The 15,963-nt window shown below is 43.1% G+C and overlaps 1 long non-coding RNA gene across 1 annotated transcript in view; it reads right to left on the bottom strand.

The window, feature by feature from the left end:
• Positions 1 to 9,610: 9,610 nt before the first annotated feature.
• Positions 9,611 to 15,963, bottom strand: part of LOC137536210 (uncharacterized) — a 43,489-nt gene continuing 37,136 nt past the window's right edge. The window contains exon 2 of the long non-coding RNA XR_011024542.1: positions 9,611 to 10,030. This is a non-coding gene — a long non-coding RNA (uncharacterized lncRNA). The remainder of the gene's footprint in view (positions 10,031 to 15,963) is intronic.

The raw sequence follows: 15,963 nt of genomic DNA, 5'->3' as shown, positions 1-15,963 counted from the left end.
GTGAGCTGGGTTCACTCAACACTACAGGTAGTTATGTGCAGTGATGAGGTGGGTTAAGTAAACACAACAGGTAGTAGGTATGTGCAGTGAGCTGGGTTCACTCAACACAACAGGTAGTTATGTGCAGTGATGAGGTGGGTTAAGTAAACACAACAGGTAGTAGGTATATGCAGTGAGCTGTGTTCACTCAACACAACAGGTACTAGGTATATGCAGTGAGCTGGGTTCACTCAACACAACAGGTAGTTATGTGCAGTGATGAGGTGGGTTAAGTAAACACAACAGGTAGTAGGTATATGCAGTGAGCTGGGTTCACTCAACACAACAGGTAGTAGGTATATGCAGTGAGCTGGGTTCACTCAACACTACAGGTAGTTATGTGCAGTGATGAGGTGGGTTAAGTAAACACAACAGGTAGTAGGTATATGCAGTGAGCTGTGTTCACTCAACACAACAGGTACTAGGTATATGCAGTGAGCTGGGTTCACTCAACACAACAGGTAGTTATGTGCAGTGATGAGGTGGGTTAAGTAAACACAACAGGTAGTAGGTATATGCAGTGAGCTGGGTTCACTCAACACAACAGGTAGTAGGTATATGCAGTGAGCTGGGTTCACTCAACACTACAGGTAGTAGGTATATGCAGTGAGCTGGGTTCCCTCAACACAACAGGTAGTAGGTATATGCAGAGAGCTGGGTTCACTCTACACTACAGGTAGTTATGTGTAGTGATGAGGTGGGTTAAGTAAACACAACAGGTAGTAGTAGGATGCAGCGAGCTGGGTTCACTCAACACAAAGCTAGGTATATGCAGTGATGAGGTGGGTTAAGTAAACACAACAGGTAGTAGGTATATGCAGTGAGCTGGGTTCACTCAACACAACAGGTAGTAGGTATATGCAGTGAGCTGGGTTCACTCAACACTACAGGTAGTTATGTGCAGTGATGAGGTGGGTTAAGTAAACACAACAGGTAGTAGGTATATGCAGTGAGCTGTGTTCACTCAACACAACAGGTACTAGGTATATGCAGTGAGCTGGGTTCACTCAACACAACTGGTAGTTATGTGCAGTGATGAGGTGGGTTAAGTAAACACAACAGGTAGTAGGTATATGCAGTGAGCTGGGTTCACTCAACACAACAGGTAGTAGGTATATGCAGTGAGCTGGGTTCACTCAACACTACAGGTAGTTATGTGCAGTGATGAGGTGGGTTAAGTAAACACAACAGGTAGTAGGTATATGCAGTGATCTGGGTTCACTCAACACAACAGGTAGTAGGTATATGCAGTGAGCTGGGTTCACTCAACACTACAGGTAGTAGGTATATGCAGTGAGCTGGGTTCACTCAACACAACAGGTAGTAGGTATATGCAGTGAGCTGGGTTCACTCTACACTACAGGTAGTTATGTGCAGTGATGAGGTGGGTTAAGTAAACACAACAGGTAGTAGTAGGATGCAGTGAGCTGGGTTCACTCAACACAAAGCTAGGTATATGCAGTGATGAGGTGGGTTAAGTAAACACAACAGGGAGTAGGTATATGCAGTGAGCTGGGTTCACTCAACACAGCAGGTAGTAGGTATATGCAGTGAGCTGGGTTCACTCAACACTACAGGTAGTTATGTGCAGTGATGACGTGGGTTAAGTAAACACAACAGGTAGTAGGTATATGCAGTGAGCTGGGTTCACTCAACACAAAGCTAGGTATATGCAGTGATGAGGTGGGTTAAGTAAACACAACAGGTACTGGGTATATGCAGTACTGGGTAGTACAATGTGCAGCTCCCTGTCACACACACAGGCAGTCAGTCACTGAATGTGCTGGGCTGCTGGCAGTGGCACACACACACTATCAATTAGCAAGGCTGTGCATGCAACAAAAGTGTCAGTTTGACACACAGTAAAAAAAAAAAAAAAAGTACAGGATGAGCTCTGACAAGAGCTAGGGTGCTATAAAAGCAATAACAATCAGCCAGGAGCAAACTAAGCAGCCAAGAACCTAACTAATCTGTCCCTAGAAGAACAAGTCTGCAGCAGCTGTCCCTTTCCTCTCACTAGCAGGCACACGAGTGAGTGTAATGGCCGCCGGACCCTGTCTTATATAAGGGGGGTGGGGCTCCAGGGCTTACTGTAGCCTGAATGGCTACAATGTGCCTGCTGACTGTGATGCAGAGGGTCAAAGTTGACCATCATAGTGTATTATGGGGCGAATCGAACTTCCGGAAAAGTTCGCCTGGCGCAGGCGAACGCGAACCTCCAATGTTCGCCTGGAACCGTTCGCCGGCGAACCGTTCGCTACATCTCTAATTAAAATATCAAAAATAAATACCCTTCCAGTGATGAGGAACTGATTGCCACTTAACACAGGTTAGGTGACCGACCAATGGGTTTATATTATACTATCTGCAACAATCCCTCCCAGTATAGGCCCAATACAGGGGGCAATAGTGGTCAGACACTAGATAATGCCAATAACGGTTCATTCAGCTGTTTTTATTTCTTTTTTTGAAAACTGAATGTCACTCCACACAGGTCAGGAGAACGACCTTGTTGCAGATAATACTATCTGAAGATAATACTATCTGCAACAATCACTCACAATATAGGCCCAATACAGGGGAACAGTAGTGGTTGGATGCTAGATGATGCCAGTAGTGGTTCACTCAGCTGTTTTTACTTCTTTTTTTGAAAAGAGGATGTCACTCCACACAGTCTGGATGACCTATGAGTTTATATAATACTATATGCAACAATCACTCACAATATAGGAACAATACAGGGTGACATAGTGGTCAGACATTAGATGATGCCAGTAGTGGTGGTGAAGGATTATTGAGTTATATATTTGGTGCAATACTATGACCATCAGCACACCGGTCTCCAATTGCTAACATGTGCATTGGACACAGAGAACTGCAATATTACAATATCAGGAGAAACAAAAACACTACTGAGGACTATTGTGTAAGGTACTGTACCACCATTAGCAGCAGTGTGCACATCTGTTTCCATCAGCTAAAGTCAGTGCACTGTGGATAGTCAGATACACAGAACTGTACAGTAATATAACAATATCAAGAGAGACCAAAAAAGCACTTATGAGGGGTACTTTGCAAAGTACTGTACCACTAGCAGCAGTGTGCACCCCTGTGTCCACCAGCTAAAGTCAGTGCACTGTGGACAGTCAGGAGACACACAGAAGTGCAATATAACAATAACAAGAGAGGAAAAAAAAACACTTATGAGGGGTATTGTTCAAGGTACTGTGCCATCACTAGCAGCAGTGTGCACATCTGTGTCCATTAGCTAAAGTCAGTGCACTGTGGACAGTCAGACACACAGAACTGCAATATAACAATATCAAGAGAGAACAAAACACTTATGGGGGTGTTGTACAAGGTACTGTACCACCACTAGCAGCAGTATGCACACCTGTGTCCACCAGCTAAAGTCAGTGCACTGTGGACAGTCAGACACACAGAACTGCAATATAACAATACCAAGAAAACCAATGTACCAGCCCTTATATGGGCTCTTGGATGCTCAGGACGCTGTACTAACAACAAATAACTCCACTAGGACACAGAACAGAGGCCTAACTAATGCTTTCCCTATCAGCAGCTGTCTCCCTAGTCTCCTTCACAGCAGCTACAGATAGGCACATCAGGGAGAGTGTGCTGCTGACAGGGAGAGCATTAGATAGGTGTAATGATCGCTGCTGCAGCAGCTATTGCTGGAAGTAGTGCTGCAGCTCAGGCAGTTCTGATCTATTTCCATGCAAGTTGCATAGCTTTGTCTGTCTTTCCCTGCTGTCAGCTTGTGACTGATTATCATTCACCTGTGTGGGAATCTGCATGTCTGCTCCCATTGGATGACCTCAGTATAAAGATCTGCTTCCTGCAGGGTTTCCTTGGGTTTTCATAGCTTCAGCTTAAGCCTGTCTTGCTGTCGCTTTAGCCCCCGATCGTGTTTCTTGTTAATAAGATACTTTGCTGGTCTTTGCATCATATATTGGTTCATTGCCAATATATATGCATACCAGCACGTTTATTATTTTCCTTGTATTTGTGATACGTTAATACATCAGTGTCGCTGATGTATACGTACACGAACTGTTTATATCCTGTGTGCAGTTAGTCAGCTTTCCAGCACGTTTTGGTAGGTTGCGCGTACCGTGACCACCCGTGCTGAGGTAGTTACCCTGCTCCTGTTACTGTTTGTGGATTGCGTTCATCTCTGCGAAGAGATAACGAATCCTTCTGAATCCTGTTCTGTTACCGTTTGTGGATTGCGTTCATCTCTGCGAAGAGATAGCGAATCCTTCTGAGTCCTGTTCCCTGTGTTACTCCATTCCTAGTCAGCGTTCCTGCTTATGTCATATATCGGTTCATTGCCGATATATACATATGTTAGTCAGACGTTACAAAAAGTTTCATTGATAGCTGTAATTGTAATGCTAGGAAATCATACTTATTGTATATTTATCTGTGTTACGTTCACCTATCTTAATCCTGCTATTTTCTGACTATCCTGTCCTGTCTTTGTGAGGCACGCCATCGCCGCATCGCATTGGCTGCCTCATTCCCGTCTGTCTGGTTTTGGACGCTTGCTGTCGCTAAGTAGCCGCTAGCTAGCAAGCGTTCATTCTGTCTACCTGTCCTGATCTCCTCAGTTCTGGTTTATGCGCTCAGCGCTACTTTGCGCTGAGACGTTATAACGAAAGCATTGTTTGTGGCTGTCAGATCTGCACCGGCTCTGTGCGCCACAATCTCCTATTGGAGTCAGTCCTCCCCTCCACTATACTAGGGATAGCCTGTTTCCTGGTGCTAGTGTGTGTACCTCCTCCACGCCAGCTCATGCGTTGCATGCTGACTGTGGAGAATACACCACCAAGCCTTACATTATGAAAACCCCATTACCAATCCCCATTGTGGGGGGGATTCCCAGAAAGTATGACACTGTTAATTATGGTTCCTGTTGCTTTAAGAAATTTGAAGAACTTAGCTCTGAAACAGAAAATGAGTTTTTCTCTGAATGTGCCAGGTTCCTGACCAATCCTGATCTCCAAGCGACTCCTGTTTCAACCTGGGCACTCCAACTAAGTTATATTTTGTTTAAAGGGGAATTATTCCAGTGGGCATTTGATGTTCTCAATCATTCCGATTTGAAAGATAGACCGCTGGAATTTCTAGCGTTTGTGATCCATAACTGGTTGCGCATAGATCCATTGCCTTTTCCTCTTAATGAACTCCTGGCAGCAGGCCAATCAGCTGCTCCTTCAATTGCTTGCAAGAATGAGCAGCAAGCAGAAAGTGTTACTGATAATTTTCCTGCAGCTTTGAATAAATCACCAAAAACCGCAAGGTCAAAGGCAAAACGCAAACGTTCTAAGAAACGTGTCCAATCTGCAGAGTCGTTATCCTTAGCGACTGAGACCTATAATGAGATTCTGCCATTAACAGATAATGAAATGCAATTGTCTTTCAGGGGAGTTAAATGGACTTATGAAACTACTAATGAACTTTCCTCCCTGGCTAGGGAAAATAAAGATTTTTGTTTAAAAGAATTATCTGAGTATGATTATGATGAGATATTACAGAGTATTGAACAAATCAACTTATTTGTGAACCAAGGGAAGTTTGCATACACTACAGTTCAAGACTTGCTACAGGTATTGGAGATTCTTAAGAATAAGGAATCTGCCAATCACCTGCTAATTAACCCTATACATGTGCCTGCCACAATCATATCTGCAGACTGTGATCAGCCTAAATGTTTCGCTGTTAAGTATGCATGGGATCCTCCATTCGAGAGGGGAGAGATGGAAGCCCTGGTCTGTGAATGGAAGAATGATTCAAGTTCATTTTGTCAATTTTACAGTGCAAAAAGTGAAATGGTATTGAACGCATGCATTAAGTCAGCCTATAACCTAATAGAGGCTGGTGTGTGTAGGTATGACTGTGTGGCTCCCTTGATTGATGTGTGGGAACTGATTTTGGATGATTTTTATGTGACTCCGAATTCGCAAATTTGGCGTTCTGACCCGCCTGCTTCAGCACCTTTGGCTGATTCAGCAGGTGATTCGGAGCTCTTTTTGTGTGAAATTGAAGTTCCTGCAATTCCACCCTGTACCATGGATAACTCAGTGTTACTTCCCAGTAAAACAGAAGCCACTGATACATTCTTAACCTTGCCCTGCGCAAATTTCTCAGCAGAGAATCCAGAGGTCCTGCTGACTTCCGAGTCCAGCCTAGCCAGTACTCATGACTCTTTGTTTAGTGAAACAGACACCAGAAAAATCTTGCCTGTCTCTGCAAACACTTCTGCAGAAATTACCTGTGTTAATAAAGTTAAACTCCTGTCTGATCCAGCAGATGCCAATAGATGCACTACATCAGTTTCCGAGTCCCAGCAATCCTGTCTAGTAAACTCAGAACCCCAGCATCTGAATTTTCCAATTTTACAAATGAATGGTGATTCAGATGCGCAAACATTGTGTCTTGATCTTCCTGTTTCTACACCTCGCTCTAGTTTCGTGAATAGCTCAGAGCATCTGCTATGTGAACCTGAAATCGCAGAATTATTACCTTGTTCAGAAAATTTTCCAATAAATTTGCCCTGTACCATGAATTGTGCAGTAGATCTCTCCAATGAAACTCAGGTCACAGAATCATTATGCTGTCCAGCAGGTGCTTCCATGGTTTTGCCCTGCAATATGGACTGTTCAGTGATCCTGTCCAGTGAAGCTGTGGTCGCAGAGTCTTATGCTTCACCCAGTACTTTGGATACTTTAAACCCTCTAGCAGAGGAGGCTGAAGCACTGCTTACCTCAGTTGGTGTTGCAGTAATATTCACTTGTCTAGCAGCTGTTTTGGAATTACAGTCTGCTCTAATAAAACTTGATGAATTTCTGCCCAGCAAAGCAGAAGCCATTGAAATATTGTCCTCGTCAGCAAGTGTGTCAGATACCTTGCCCTGTACACAGTCTGATTTAACCAATGTTGTTGAGTCCCTCTCCAGTGTTGTAACAGCCGAGGAACTCCAGCCCTGTCCTCTGAATGTTTCAGAGGTCTTGCCCTGTAACATGGATAATTCTGATTCTCTGGTCAAAATAATAGAAATCTCAGAATTTCAGTCCGGTCCGATGAGTGTTCCTGAAACACAGCCCTGTATCCTGAAAGATTCTAGTTCTCTGGCCGCTGTGGCAGAGGTTCCAGAGTCCCCTTCCTGTCCAGGGAATTCCTCAGTTTTGCCTAGTCCAGTGGGGGCTGCTGCAATACTGACTTGTTCTGCAGCGCCTCATGAGCTCCAATCCAGTGTATTAAATGAGTCTCTGTCCAGTCCAGAGGTAGTTGTGGAGTCCCTATCTGGTTCAGTGCATACATCAGAAGATTTGTCCTGTTTTGTTGGTGCCCCTGAATCTGATTTGTTACTGACTTTGCTGGAATCAGCGACATCTAAGTCTGATCCAGCATTCTCGTGTAAAAGTCCAGTGGTTGCGAAGTTTAGTCATGATGATTTTTTTTTGGCCAGTCCTGGTTTTGGTCCTGTCTTGGCTGACCCTGAGGCTCACAGTTCCTTGACATGCCCAGAGGTTTCTCTTGTGCCAGTGTGCCCAGATGTTCTTTGTGTGCCAGAATGCCCAAGTGTGTTTAAGGTGTTAGCGTGCTCTGATGCTTCCTTAGTGGGAACATGTTCTGATGTTGCCAGTCTGCCTGCATGCCCAGAGATGGTTCTGGTCCCTGAAAGCCCTGATATTGATGTTTGTCCTTGTGGCCCTGACTCGGGAATTGCCCTAGGTTCCATAGGGGTTCTTGATAGTTCTCCATGTGAGCCTAAAGGGCATTCTGACCTATGGGGATCTCTTTGGAGCTTCAAGGTGTTCTGGGAGGTCTCTGAGAAAACTTGTCCTGGTGCCTTGGACTGGTTCAACAGTGGGTTTTGTGTTGGTAAAGACAGTACCGGTGGGCATTGCAAAGGCTTTGGCGTTTCTGAACGGTTCCTGGAAGGCGGTGGGTATCGCTCAGGGAGTTTCGGAGGGCTTTCTTCTGGAAATCATGGTTCTGATGGGTGTCACACTGGGGCTTGTAGTACTGATGGGCAGGGTTCTGTAGGTTCTGGTTCTGATGGGTCCAGTCTTGTGGGGACTGATTCTGGAATTCGGTCTTGCCGGGCTGTCCCGGTCATCATGAATTATCAGTCAGACTGTTTTGTTGGAAATTTCAGTTTTGAAAAGCGTCTGGAATCCACTTTTAAAGGCTGTAATGATCGCTGCTGCAGCAGCTATTGCTGGAAGTAGTGCTGCAGCTCAGGCAGTTCTGATCTATTTCCATGCAAGTTGCATAGCTTTGTCTGTCTTTCCCTGCTGTCAGCTTGTGACTGATTATCATTCACCTGTGTGGGAATCTGCATGTCTGCTCCCATTGGATGACCTCAGTATAAAGATCTGCTTCCTGCGGGGTTTCCTTGGGTTTTCATAGCTTCAGCTTAAGCCTGTCTTGCTGTCGCTTTAGCCCCCGATCGTGTTTCTTGTTAATAAGATACTTTGCTGGTCTTTGCATCATATATTGGTTCATTGCCAATATATATGCATACCAGCACGTTTATTATTTTCCTTGTATTTGTGATACGTTAATACATCAGTGTCGCTGATGTATACGTACACGAACTGTTTATATCCTGTGTGCAGTTAGTCAGCTTTCCAGCACGTTTTGGTAGGTTGCGCGTACCGTGACCACCCGTGCTGAGGTAGTTACCCTGCTCCTGTTACTGTTTGTGGATTGCGTTCATCTCTGCGAAGAGATAACGAATCCTTCTGAATCCTGTTCTGTTACCGTTTGTGGATTGCGTTCATCTCTGCGAAGAGATAGCGAATCCTTCTGAGTCCTGTTCCCTGTGTTACTCCATTCCTAGTCAGCGTTCCTGCTTATGTCATATATCGGTTCATTGCCGATATATACATATGTTAGTCAGACGTTACAAAAAGTTTCATTGATAGCTGTAATTGTAATACGCTAGGAAATCATACTTATTGTATATTTATCTGTGTTACGTTCACCTATCTTAATCCTGCTATTTTCTGACTATCCTGTCCTGTCTTTGTGAGGCACGCCATCGCCGCATCGCATTGGCTGCCTCATTCCCGTCTGTCTGGTTTTGGACGCTTGCTGTCGCTAAGTAGCCGCTAGCTAGCAAGCGTTCATTCTGTCTACCTGTCCTGATCTCCTCAGTTCTGGTTTATGCGCTCAGCGCTACTTTGCGCTGAGACGTTATAACGAAAGCATTGTTTGTGGCTGTCAGATCTGCACCGGCTCTGTGCGCCACAATCTCCTATTGGAGTCAGTCCTCCCCTCCACTATACTAGGGATAGCCTGTTTCCTGGTGCTAGTGTGTGTACCTCCTCCACGCCAGCTCATGCGTTGCATGCTGACTGTGGAGAATACACCACCAAGCGTTACAATAGGTCTGTGTTCTGTGTCCTCAGTGCGGATTCTTGCTGCAACCACATTGTCCTGAACAGCTAAGCCTTTCTTAGGGCTGGTACATTGTTTTTCTAGCTATTGTATTGCTGTTCTGAGCTGTTAAAGGAAATAACTTACAACATGAGGCTTCTTCAATATGTGCCAAAAACGTAGAAATCTTTATTTACTCAGCTGAGGACCTTTTCATATACCAGCATTTATTGAAGGAAGAACAGGCTAGCTGCAGCCTGGCCAGTTACAAAAAGGTGGGGATCTCCTTCATCTGCTGATCTTTATTTCCTAGTTAACATGTTAAAATATTCCTCCCTCTGGGCAGTGTGTTCTGGTATGAGTCCAATCAGTTTCATATCAAGGTGACTCAGTCCTCCTTTATAGGCGGGGTTACTTGTCCTTCAGAAACCTTCCTCCAAAGTTAACTTTCATTCTCATGGAAGACAGAAGGAAATCAGCTCTAGTTTCGTTTCTAAAAGTCGGGCTTGCCCTCGGAGAACTGGTTCAAACTGCCCTCTGAGATTGCTCCTTTGTCCTCTGAAAACCTGGAATTCCACTGCAAGGACATAATAAAACTGTGCACAGTAAATAGCTCGGGAACATGTATTCATTCAATAATATTGTGATAACTCTTAAGGTAATAATAATGATCAAATTATTTAAAGTGTCACTCTAACACACTGGTCTGATTACATGGATGTGGTTCTTATAGCCACATGAGGATATCAAGAATATACATAAGATTAATTATAAATTCTTTCCACATGTCCCTCCTGTTTATAATTAAACTGTGGGTTGTGACTTGATTATATATATGAAAATATTTACATTCACATTTCTGTGCTCATGCTTGCTTAAGCCTCGGTTATCTGCAAATGTGTCTCCACTACAGGGATTGGAGACTCAAGCAAACACAGCCTTCTATTCCCCTTTACTGCAAATGAGTATAGTCAGGGCATAGAAGTGAAATGATCAAAACAAAAAAAATCAGGCTCTGCCCGTGAGCTGGAATAATTGCCTCACACGTTGGCCTGGCCATCCTCCAGCATGCCATCATAATCTCCTCCCAGATCACCGTATGATTCTTCATCATGCTGTGCTAAGGCTGCATACATATCTAGCATAAAAAGCATAGGGACAAAAGAATGAGCATTCCCACTCAGGGGCTGTCTGGCATTTGCTTCAGGCACTGGTCTCCTTCTAGGCTTTCACCAGTGTCGTCATAAAATCCAGTTTCCCTTTCAGTTTACACACCCACCTATCCCAGTATATAACCTTTATAAAATCAATGTACACATATAGGTCTCAATTGGCCGTGGGGGAACATTTCTGGCATGGGCTTGTTCTCCTTACCATGCAACAGACAATTTTAGTTTTCGCTTCAAATCACCTCTTCAGTCAATCAGTCAATAGATTTATTATTTGCAAAACAAGTCATTCCTAGGGTCTGTGATGTTGTTGTCAGTATCTGTCGTTGTCATTCCAGGGCTCTTCTTTTTTCTTTAAAATACTGTAGTTTTAACCCAACCTGGTTCAAGAAAAAGTAATTCCTCTATGTAGCCTTTCACATCTCTGTTCTCCCCCTTTTTATCTCCTTTTCACCATGGTTCAAGATAAAGAACTACACCTGTGCCTTAGGAAGAATCTTCTAATATCTTCCCACAGCCTTTGAGATCGTGGTCGCACTGAGGCTCAAGCAAATGTTCCCGTTGCCTCAGGATCTCAAATTTCCGCCCCTCTTTTCCCTGTGGTGCTAACTATCAAGAACAGATTAGATCTGGCTACTATTTGAAAAGGAAATGACCGCTAAGCACTCTTCTTGACCAGGACTAAAACAAGTATTTCTTTTATTTCTGAACCACCGAAGCTTCATGTGAGTGTTCGTAGCAAGCTGTGGCTCTGGATTTTCAATTAATCTAGACTCGGAAGGCCCATGTGTGCCCTTTTACAATGGCTCAAATTTACCCATGTTGCTCTTTCTGCTATTCTAACAGCTGTTGGCGTGCTAATTAAGACTTGGTAAGGGCCCTCCCACCTTTATCCACACCCAATCTCCGGGACTCAGTTCCTGTCCCTCTTCCACCTCACCTTTAGGTATTGGACCTGGATGCCTGGCCCTCTGTCTTTGTCTGCAGGTGTACCTCAGGAAGTCAGCAAGCTCACAGTCTTCTAGGGGTTGTTCTTGTGTGTCAAAGTCGGGAAGTCTGTACTGTCTGCCAAACAATATCTCATAAGGTGACAGTCTCTTTTTTCCTGGTGTTATTTTGATGCTCAGTAGTACTGCTGGCAAACACCAGACCCAACCTCTCCCAGTTTCCTTGATGGCTTTACTGAGTTTATTCTTTTTTTTTTGTAACACTGTTTTTATTAAACATATAATGTATCTTACAGACGTTTGAAAATATCAGTATATGTCCATATTAACAAAAGAGAAAACATATCCTGTTTACAATACAATAGAGTTGAAGATATGGAACATGTATTATTCTTATAAGTTTGTATTGTCCGTATTTTCCAGTTATCCATAAAACCTAAACAAAATAGAAAAAATAAAGATAGCATACTAACAAGATCCAAGCTAGATTGATATATGAGTCTTTGTTCCTTTGGCCTGTCCATCAGTGCGAAAGAGAGAGCGTACCAATTATAGTGTGGGTTGTGCCCCACTATGGAGGAGAAGCAACAAAAGTCATGGGTTATTATGATGTATATTAGTTAAACCATTCATAGTAGTCTGTATAATCCCAGATATAGTTTGTTTCCCGTCTAATGTCCCATCGGTCATTTCAATGGAGGTTAGGAAGTAAAAACATAGATCAGGGAGGGATGTAGTTGAGAAAATATGTTTCCCATGGGTCCCATATTTGTTTAAATCTCTCTTCTGTGTCTCTTAGAAGGGAGGTGAGATACTCCATAGCCTTAGTCCAGCTGATTTTTGTAATAACTGTAGAGATTGTGGGAGAGAGAGGTTTACGCCAATGAGATGCTATAGATAGTCTAGTAGCTGTGAGTATATGTGTAGTCAGTCTCATCGTATTTTTCTTTATTCCAGGTAGCGGTTTACCTAGGAGCATATATAAGGGGTCTAGAGGAATATTAGAGTTTGTTACCCTTGTTAATAAAGATTGGATTTCTACCCATAGTGGTTGGACTATTGGACAATACCAGAATATATGCTCTAGCGAGCCTATCTGATTACAACCCCTCCAGCATTGGTTGGATACATCAGGATATATTTTTGATAACATTTCCGGCGTTCTATACCACCGAAACATCAACTTATAGATGTTTTCTTTTACTTGTGTGCATATTGATGTTTTTTTCGCGTTTTCCCATATTGAGACCCAATCTTCCAATTCTAGGGATTGTCCAAGAGCTTGTTCCCATTTATTCATATATGAGTGTTTAATTTTGAGGGTACCAGAGTTGTCCAGGAGTAGCACATAAATAGCCGAGATGAGCCCTTTTTGATGGCCTTTATTGTGACATAGTCTTTCGAAAGGAGTGAACATGGGAAGGAGATCTATTCCCCTGGTGAGAGTTCTAAGAAAGTGACTAATTTGATTATACTCCATAGACAGTTGTGGCGTGAAGGTTATTTTTTCTTCTAATGTAGTTTTGGTGAGGAGTTTTCTGGTGAGAACATTCGTCCAATTATGAAGATTAGTGTATTTAAGACTAAACCATCTACCCATGAAACTTTCTGTCATACCCGGAGTAAATGCAGGGTTTCCTAGTACGGGATATAGAGGGGATATTGAGGATCTGAGGTTAGCTTTTAGAGCTGTCGAATGCCATATTTGGATAGTAAATTTAATTGTAGGGAGTAGTTTAATATGGGGTAGCTTGGGAGGAGGTGAAGACCAAATTAAAGAAGCCAGGGAGGTTGGGTAAATACTGAATGCCTCAATGAGGCCCCATTTAGTATATGTCTTCAGGTCCGACCATTCAGGAAGTTGGCGTAGGTGGGCGGCCTGATAGTATAGTTTCAAATTAGGTAGGCCTAAGCCCCCTTGTTCTCTAGAAGCTAATAGAACAGAGGAGTGGATTCGTGGTTTAGAATTGTTCCAGACAAATTTTAAAAAGGCTCGTTGTAAAGTTTTAAGCTGTGGAGAGGGGACTTGGACAGGTAGCGTTTCAAATAGATATAGTAGGCGTGGTAGTATATTCATTTTTATGGAGTAGATCCTACCTATCCATGAAATTTTGTAAGCTGTCCATTTATGTAAGTCTTGTAGAATGGATTGTATTAATGAAGGGAAGTTGGCTTTGTATAGGGTAGTGTAGGTAGTTGTTAATTGGATCCCTAAATATTTAATAGAATGAGTCTTCCATTTATAGGAAAAGGATTGTTTTAAGTTTTGAAGCATTGTCTGTGGTATTTTAATGGGGAGTGCTTCAGTCTTATCCTGGTTAAGTTTGAAGCCTGATATGGCTTCAAATTCTTTTAAGATTGAGTGTAGTACTGGGAGAGAGGTGAGAGGATTAGTGATCGTTAATAGTATATCGTCTGCGAAAAGCGATATTTTATATTCCTGAGTATTTTGTTTGACTCCATTGATATCTTGATTTTGTCTAATGGCACTCGCCAGGGGTTCAATGCTTATTGCAAATAAAAGTGGGGAAAGGGGACACCCCTGGCGTGTGCCATTCGTTATGGGGAAGGGAGATACTGAGGCAAAGGGAAGTTTAACCATTGTGGATGGAGAGGAGTATAGGTAGCGGATTAAAGTCAAGAAGGATCCACAAAAACCCTGACGTTCCATTACCCTTAGTAAGAAAGGCCACGACAACCTGTTCGAAAGCCTTCTCTGCATCCAAACTTAGAAGCAGAGAAGGCTTCCCAGATCTATTCATCAATTCTATCAAGTTAATAGCCTTCCTAGTGTTGTCTCCCGCCTGACGGCCCAATATGAATCCTACTTGATCATTATTAATCATAGAGATAAGGATTGGGTTTAAACGGTTTGCCATTACTTTTGTGATGATTTTTAGGTCCGAGTTGAGTAGGGATATAGGCCGGAAATTCTGTGGGAGTTGTGGGTCCTTACCCTCCTTAGGAATCATAGTGATTAGGGAGTTGAGGAATGAGTTCGGTGCTACATTTCCCTTCATAAGTGTGTTTGCTAATTTACTCAAATATGGGACCAGAGTGGTTTGGAGTTTTTTATAGTAAGAATATGGTAGACCATCTGGGCCAGGGGCTTTTGTGGAAGGAAGATGTTTTATAACTTCTATAATTTCTTCGTCTGTTATGGGGGCATTAAGGGATTTAATGTTTTCTTCAGTAAGGGAAGGCATATTTAATTGATCTAGAAACGCATCAATTTTGGATAGATGTGTTGAGGGATTGGGGTATTTTGGTAAATTATAGAGGGTCTTATAGTAGTCTGTAAAAATTTGTGCTACCTTTCGTGGGTGATAATGGACAGTCTTTACTGAGTTTATTCTTAATTGTCCCATTAACTCTTTCCACACTTCCTGCTGACTGAGGATGGTACACACAATGGTTTCTGACATCTATACACAATGAGGTAGTCAGGTGGGATATAACCTCATTTACAAAGTGGCTACCATTGTCGCTAATCATTTTCTCTGGGATCCCCCATCTTGGTATTACATCTCTAGTGAGGGCCTTGGCAATTGTTAATGCGTCTGCTTTGTTGGTGGGGAACACCTCCACCCACCCAGAGAATATGTCCAGTATGACCAGGGCATATTTTTTTCCTTCAGAAGGCATCAGTTCAATGTAGTCTAGTGCAATAGTGTGAAAAGGGTATGTACCTGATGGGGTGTGTCCTTTCACTGGCTTTAAGCCTTTGGCTGTGTTGTTCTGAGCACAAATTGTGCACTGGGCACAGAAACTTTTAAGGAAGGTTTGTATACCTGGCGCATAGTATCTTTGTTCAAGGATAGCCACCATCCCTCCTGTTGACACATGTGAAACCCCATGTGTCACTATTGCAAGCAGTCTGAACAAAGTCCTTGGTATACAAGGTTTATCATCAACCATCCACAAGCCTGTGGAAGACTGAGTGGCACCTGCTTTTAGCCACTTATCCATCTCCTGTTGGGGCACTTGTTTTTGGAAACTCAACAGGTCAGTGGAATGTAAAGTCTCAGGTTCTTTGGAATGCAAGTCAGCAGGGGGTGCAACTGCGGCTAACTTAGCTGCTTTGTCTGCCAGGTTATTGCCACGGGTGACAGGGGAGTCATCATTTCTATGGGCAGCACATTTGCAAATAGCCAACTTTGAGGGTGCCTGGATAGCTTCTATTAGTTGGAGAAGGAACTCTTTGTGACGGACAGGCTTCCCTGCTGCTGTAACTAGAGTTGAGCCGAAATTTTCGTAATTTCGCATTACTATAATTACGCATGCGAAATTTGCGATTACGATGCGAAATTACGGTAGCGTAATTGCCATTAAAATCGTAATTGAAAATACCGTAAGCGTAATTTTCAACGCGTAATTTCGCATTTCGTTCATAC

The sequence above is a fragment of the Hyperolius riggenbachi genome, chromosome 10, assembly GCF_040937935.1.
Source record: "Hyperolius riggenbachi isolate aHypRig1 chromosome 10, aHypRig1.pri, whole genome shotgun sequence".
Classification (NCBI taxonomy): Eukaryota; Metazoa; Chordata; class Amphibia; order Anura; family Hyperoliidae; genus Hyperolius; species Hyperolius riggenbachi.
Note: the sequence above shows the minus strand (reverse complement) of the source record. Positions and strands in the feature narration are given on the sequence as shown.